This window comes from Triturus cristatus, chromosome 6, assembly GCF_964204655.1.
Source record: "Triturus cristatus chromosome 6, aTriCri1.1, whole genome shotgun sequence".
Taxonomy (NCBI): Eukaryota; Metazoa; Chordata; class Amphibia; order Caudata; family Salamandridae; genus Triturus; species Triturus cristatus.
In genome coordinates, this window is record NC_140589.1 from 1,236,207,395 (window position 1) to 1,236,214,615 (window position 7,221).

Sequence of the window (7,221 nt, forward strand, 5' to 3'; positions counted from 1 at the left end):
CACCTACGGAAAACTTGTTACGACTTTTACTTCCTCTAGATAGTCAAGTTTGATCGTCTTCTCGGCGCTCCGCCAGGGCCGTTGTCGACCCAGGCGGAGCCGATCCGAGGACCTCGCTAAACCATCCAATCGGTAGTAGCGACGGGCGGTGTGTACAAAGGGCAGGGACTTAATCAATGCGAGCTTATGACCCATGTGAGAAGTTGGCCTGATATATGATGTCACTAGTTCTAGTGTACACCTTGTATCAGTCCAAACAACCCTTATGGTGATTGGTTGTAAAGTCAACCTTATAGACCAGCTATCCTAGTGGTAGCATGGACAAGAGCAGTCTTAGGCTAAACTCTGTATGGCATGTGAAGCCAGCTGTGATACCATTTGCAATCCCTTGAATACCAAATGAAAGGACACCACAACAGATATATATGAAAATAGAATGTATTTATTCTAGTCAAAATACCCTCAGCACTCTTTATGAGATTCGAGGTAAGTACAACACAGTCTTATTTAAGCATACATAAGTCACACAGGTAAGTAATACAGTTAGGCCCTAGGGGCCACGCAAACCATATACTAAGTAAGTGGTGTAAAGATCACTGTCACGAACTCAGGATAGGCCTAGGCCTAGGGAATCGCAGGGGCTACACTATACTACCAGTTACTAGGCAGTGGGAGGCCCACGGGATTCAGGTGCAGAGTGGAAACACTCACGCGTAATGCGTTAAAGTCAATAGAAATAGTAATGTTTAGAAAAAAGAGTTTTAGGACACTTCGGAAAGAGCTAGGAGTTGGAGACTTGGAAACTAGACCCTAGAATAGACAATACCCGTGTGAGTACCGGAGTACTCAGTTTACCTAGCCCACGGGCTGCGGCTGCATAGGTGTGAACTTGCGTCGGGTTTCGTCGTCGACTCCTATGGGTGCCTGAAGAAAAGATGCTGACAGGCAGTCAGTGAAGAGTGTCCGGTGGATCCCAAGATTGGAATCAAGAAGGAGGGTACCTGCAAGCAGAGGGGACAGAGTCTAGGTCACCAGCCAGGAGCCGGGAAGGAACCAGGAAGGAACCAGGCGATGTCGTGAAGATGCAGGTGAAGAGGTGAAGCTTGTCGCAGCAGCCACGGGTACCAGGAGGCGTCGAGGATGACCAGAACCAGGAGGCGAGCTGTTCCACGAGGGCTCTTGCTGTTGGCGGCAGCAGACCAGGAAGGCCTGAGGTGCTTCTCTTTCACAGGGAAGCAGGGGCCAGTCTGGAGGAGCCAAACCAGCGGTGAAAAGTTAAGGGTTCGTCCTCATAAAGGCTACTAGCCAACGGGCAAGCAACCGGACAGTCGTGTCGAGCAGGAAAATGCAGAAGGGCCCGACGCAGAACTCGTGGAGTGTGGAGGGCTGATCTTCGGTGCAGATGGTGCTCGGGGTTGGGGCTTCTCAATCCCCAGAGCACAAATTCGAGGATGCCTCAGAAGCTGCGCTGGAAGCAAGTAGCCAATTTTCCCAGGTAGCCGGTCCCACGTCTCTCGTAGCATCCACGGATCTCAGCTTTGCTGTGGATGTGGATCAGGGTCGGAGAAGTCTGGAAGTCAAGGCGCTGGTCGGGCTCTGCAGTCGGTTCCTCGTAGAACTTAGGCAAAGCAAACGGCAGGTCGCTTGATGGTGCCCGTTTGCACAGGGTGGCCACTCCTTGGCCACAAGGGAGATTCTTCAGTCTTCTTCCGTAGTTGAATGTCGAAGGTCCAGAGTTTCTGTTCAAGTTGCAGTTTTTCAGGATAATCCAAAGTCCTAGGGACTCAGTTCCCACTCTTATACTAATCTGGGGGGCTGGGTTACCTGCTAGGTCCCTCCTATGGGTGGGACCAGGGAGCGGGGTGGTTACACCCCCTTCCCTTTGTCCAGTTTCACGCCAGAACTGGGGCTGGAGTGCCCCAGCACCGGTTTGAACCGGACTATGCATGGGACACCTTGTGTGCCCCAGGCAGTGTCTCGTTTCTTTCATCCCTCCCTGCCCCAATACACTAAGTCCTGTCTAGGGTGGTGCTAGCACCTCCCAAGGCAGGAAACCTATTGTCCAAGCCTCCCTCGCTGGAAGGACTCCCAGCAGCAGGAGGTCAGACTTGTGTCTGTGGCAGCAGCATCCATTTTGTGATGCTGGGGCTCTGGTTAACTTTAACCGGGTAGTAGGTCTTCAACATGTCTTCTCCCTCTAGAAGGGGGGAATACTATCCTTATCGCCAGAAATGGTGTGGGGGTAGTATTCCAAAGTGTTAGACACCTTACACGACATGTTTTGATAAAGCCAAACCAAGTTACCATAACCGCCAGGATTATAAGGCACTTTAAGAGTATATGGTAGGCGATATCATAGAACAGCTATAAGGACATGGTTCCGAAAGCTGCAGACAGGCTCAGCTCATGCTAGAGCACCATCTCACATGTTACCAAGCACTCTGCCTTCAGGATTGTTAAGGCCTGCCATAGGAGTGACTGAAAGATACCCATGTGTCTATATAGAAGGTAGTTATAGGGATAATATACCTAAGCAAGGGGTGATTACACGACCTTGCCCCAGCTGAGTGATCAGCCAGTTGTGTCATGATGAAAGGCCAGCCAGGGGTGGCATAATACATGCTGCAGCCCCTGGTAGACCTAGGGTACACCCATGCCCTGGGTACCTAAGGTACACTGTACAGGGCCCTAGAGGGTGATCCTTACCAATTGGGTTATGTACCCAAAGTACATAGTATGAATTTAGAGAGAGAACAGCTGGGCTGTGGGTCTGATTAGCAGGCCCACAGCCACATCTAAGTCGAAAACCAGTGAAGCAAAAGCAAAACGTGGGGGTGACCATAGAAAGCAGACCCTACTCTCCTACACAACCCCCCCCCCCAAACTTAGGGACATTAAACTAACCTTGACCAGTTGAGTCTTCATGTTCTAAGTGGAAATATCTGGAGAGTCCATCTGCATTGGTATGGTCAGTCCCAGGCCTATGTTCCAATGTGAAGTCCATCCCCTGTAGGGAAATGGACCACCTAAGAAGTTTGGGATTTTCACCCTTCATTTGATTTAGCCACAAGAGGGGCTTATGGTCTGTCTGAATCTTGAAGTGAGTGCCAAACAGGTTTGGCCTCAGCTTCTTCAGGGCCCAAACCACAGCAAAGGCCTCCCTCTCAATAGCTGACCAACGTTTCTCTATAGGGGTCAGCCTTCTACTAATAAAAGCAATGGGCTGGTCTTGACCATCTATATTCAGTTGTGAAAGAACAGCTCCCACACCCAACTCAGAAGCATCTGTCTGGACAATGAACTCTTTGGAGTAGTCTGGACTTTTCAGAATAGGTGCAGTGCCCATGGCCTGCTTCAGGTCATCAAATGCCTTCTGACAGCTTACTGTCCACTGAACTTTCTTTGGCATCTTCTTAGAGGTCAAGTCATTAAGTGGTGTCACAATGGACCCATAGTTCTTAACAAACTTTATGTAGTACCCAGTCAGGCCCAAGAAAGCTCTGACCTGTGTCTGGGTAATTGGAGGAGTCCAGTTCTTTATGGTCTGGATCTTGCTCTCCAGTGGTTGAACCTGACCCCCACCTACTAGGTGGCCCAGGTACACAACCTTGCTCTGCCTTATCTGGCACTTGGTGGCCTTGATAGTGAGGCCTGCCTTTTGCAGGGCCTCTAACACATCCTCAGGTGGACCAGGTGATCCTCCCAGGTGGAGCTAAAGACAGCAATATCATCAAGATAAGCTGCACAGTAGTCATCCAGGCCTGTAAGGACTTGATTCACCAACCTTTGGAAAGTGGCAGGTGCATTCTTCAAGCCAAAGGGCATTACCACAAATTGATAATGTCCTCCTGGGGTTGAGAAAGCAGTTTTGGCCTTTGCACTCTAAGTTAGTCTTATTTGCCAGTAGCCTGCTGTCAGGTCAAATGTACTCAAAAACTTGGCAGCTGCCAATCTGTCAATGAGCTCATCTGCCCTAGGTATTGGGTGGGCATCTGTCCTAGTGACAGCATTGAGACCTCTGTAATCCACGCAAAACCTCATCTCTCTCTCACCATCTTGGGTGTGAGGTTTTGGCACAAGAACTACAGGAATAGCCCAAGGGCTCTCTGAAGGTTCAATGACTACCAGCTCCAACATCTTTTGTACCTCAATATTTATGCAGTCCCTGACATGGTCAGGTTGCCTGTAGATTTTACTCTTCACAGGCAGACTGTCACCAGTGTCCACCTCATGGGTGCACCAGTTTGTCTGACTTGGGGTCAGAGAGAACATATGTCTATAGGCCTGTAGAACTTGTCTGCAGTCCTGTTGCTGATGATCAGTGAGGCTGTCAGAAAAGACCACACCATCAACTAAAACAATCATCAGGGTTCTGAGTCAGCAAGGTCGGGGAGAGGGTCACTCTCTTCCTCCTGCCCCTCATCTGTAGCCATGAGTAAGCCCATGTCTGCCCTGTCAACATATGCCTTTAACCTGTTGACATGAAGCACCCTGTGGGGGCTTCTGGGAGTCCCAAGGTCCACCAAGTAGGTGACTTCTCCCTTCTGTTCAACAATAGTGTGGGGTCCAGACCATCTGTCCTGGAGTGCTGCTGGGGCCACTGGCACCAACACCCACACTTTCTGTCCTGGCTGGTACACAGTCAGCATAGCCTTTTGGTCATGCCAAGATTTTTGGAGTTCTTGGCTTGCCTCATGGTTTTTAGAAGCATTCTTCATATACTCTGCCATCCTGGAGCGGAGGCCAAGTACATAATCCACTATGTCCAGTTTGGGTTGTCTGAGAGGTCTCTCCCATCCTTCCCTTACTAGACACAGGGGTCCCCTTACAGGATGCCCAAACAAAAGCTCAAAAGGGCTGTAGCCAACCCCCTTTTGTGGGACCTCTCTGTAAGCAAACAGAGGGCAGGGTAAAAGGATGTCTCATCTTCGCCTAAGCTTGTCTGGTAAACCTTTTATCATCCCTTTTAGGGTCTTGTTGAATCTCTCCACAAGCCCATTACATTGTGGGTGATAGGGGATAGTGAATTTGTAGTTTACACCACACTCCTTCCACATTGCAGGTAAATATCCTGACATGAAGTTGGCACCTCTGTCAGAGACAACCTCCTTTGGAAAACCCACTCTGGAGAATACCCCAAGTAGGGCTCTTGCCACAACAGGAGCTGTTGTGGTCCTCAGGGGTATAGCTTCTGGGTACCTGGTGGCATGGTCCACTATCACCAGTATGAATCTGTGCCCAGATGCTGTTGGGGGGTCCATTGGTCCAACAATGTCTATCCCCACTCTCTCAAAGGGGACCCCCACCACAGGTAGTGGTATGAGGGGGGCCTTTGTGGTGCCACCTGATTTGCCACTGGCTTGGCAGGTGACACAGGAGCGACAAAGCGCCTTGGTATCTTCTGACATGTGAGGCCAGTGAAAGTGAGGGACAAGTCTGTCTCAAGTCTTATTCTGGCCTAAGTGTCCTGGAAAGGGAATATCATGGGCCAAGGTAAGAAGGAAGCCTCTGAAACTCAATGGTATGACCAACCTCCTGGACGCACCAGGCTTGGGGTCTCTAGCCTCTGAGTACAGCAGCCCCTCATCCCAATACACTCTATGGGTACCTTGAGCATTCCCTGCAGCCTCAGCAGCAGCCTGCTGTCTGAGGGGTTCAAGAGAAGGACAGTCTAATTGTGCCTGCCTCAGATCTGCCCTTGAAGGTCCCCCTGTCCCAAGAAACTCAACCTGGTCAGGTTCCAGTTCTTCTAGGACAGTTCCTTCAGGGCTCTCAGAATCATCCTCCTGTGAGGGCTGACTCTCTACCTGAGGCAGGGGAGAAGGCACAGCCTTAACCCTACTGCTCTTTCTCTTGGGTTGTGTCTGGTCCATTGTCCCAGGATCCAGCACTTGTTCAGTGTTGCACTTTTTGGCCTGTGACCTAGTCACAGCAAGGACATGTGCATCTATTCCCAGCATTTCTGCATGGGTCCTATACTCCACTTCAGCCCACACTGAAGTTTCAAGGTCATTTCCCAACAGACACTCTACAGGAAGGTCTGAACTCACAACAACTTTCTTGAGGCCAGTTACCCCTCCCCAGGAGAAGTTAACAATTGCCACACTATGGGTGGTAGTGGCATTGCCAGCGTTGGTCACTAGGTAATTCTCACCTAGCATGATCTGTCCAGGGTCCACAAAGGCAGGTGTCACCATTGTGACACTAGCACCTGTGTCCCTGTAGGCCTGAGCCATTCTTTGGTTGATTAAAGGAGTCTGTCTGTACTTGCCCAGGTTACTGGGACCCACAGTAGAGGACAAAGCTATGCCCCCATCACAGATCAGAACAGCCTGAGTGGGTATCCTGACTAGGTCAGAATCCACTTCAGTTCCCAGGGTTAACCCTATTACACCCTTTTGCTGGGAACCACCACTTACAGCTGGACTAGGGGGTACAGTTGCCTTAGGGGCAGTGGTGGCTGGGGGCTTGACCTTTTTGGTGCATTCACTAAACCAATGGGAATTGGACTTACAATAGTTACACCAAGGTTTCTTTTGGCCATCTTTCTTTTTATCCTTTTTGGGACCACCCTCCCCCTGAGCCTTTTGGGGGCCTGGTGAAGACTTCTGGTCTTTTGATTTCTGCTCATTACCCTTCTGGTCTGCCTTTTTCTGATCACCGCCCTGGTTCTGGTTTTTCTGCTTAACTCTAGTCCTGACCCACCTATCTGCCTTCTTTCCCAATTTCTGGGGAGAATTTAGGTCAGAGTCATTCAAGTGTTGATGCAGTAACTGGTTTTGACAGTTGTTAAGGATTTGTTCTCTCATGATCAAATTATACAATCCTGTATAGTCCTTAACCTTACTACCCAATAACCAGCCTTCCAAAGCCTGAGTGGCACAATCTACAAAATCAGTCCAGTCCTGAGTCTCTGTCTTCTGGGTATCCCTGATCAACAACCTGTATTGTTCAGTGGTTAGGCCAAACCCATCAATCAGAGCACTCTTCAGGACAGTGTAATTGTCAGCATCCTTATCACTAACTGTGAGGAGCTTGTCTCTACCTTTCTCAGAGAAGGAGAGCCACAAGATAGCTGCCCACTGACTTTGGGGTACCTGCTGTACTTTGCAAGCCCTCTCCAAAGCAGTTATCCATTTGTGGATGTCATCCCCACACTTGTAGGGAGGGACAATCTTGCTCAGGTTTCTATTGTCATAGGACCTGTCTCTATCTTTAGGG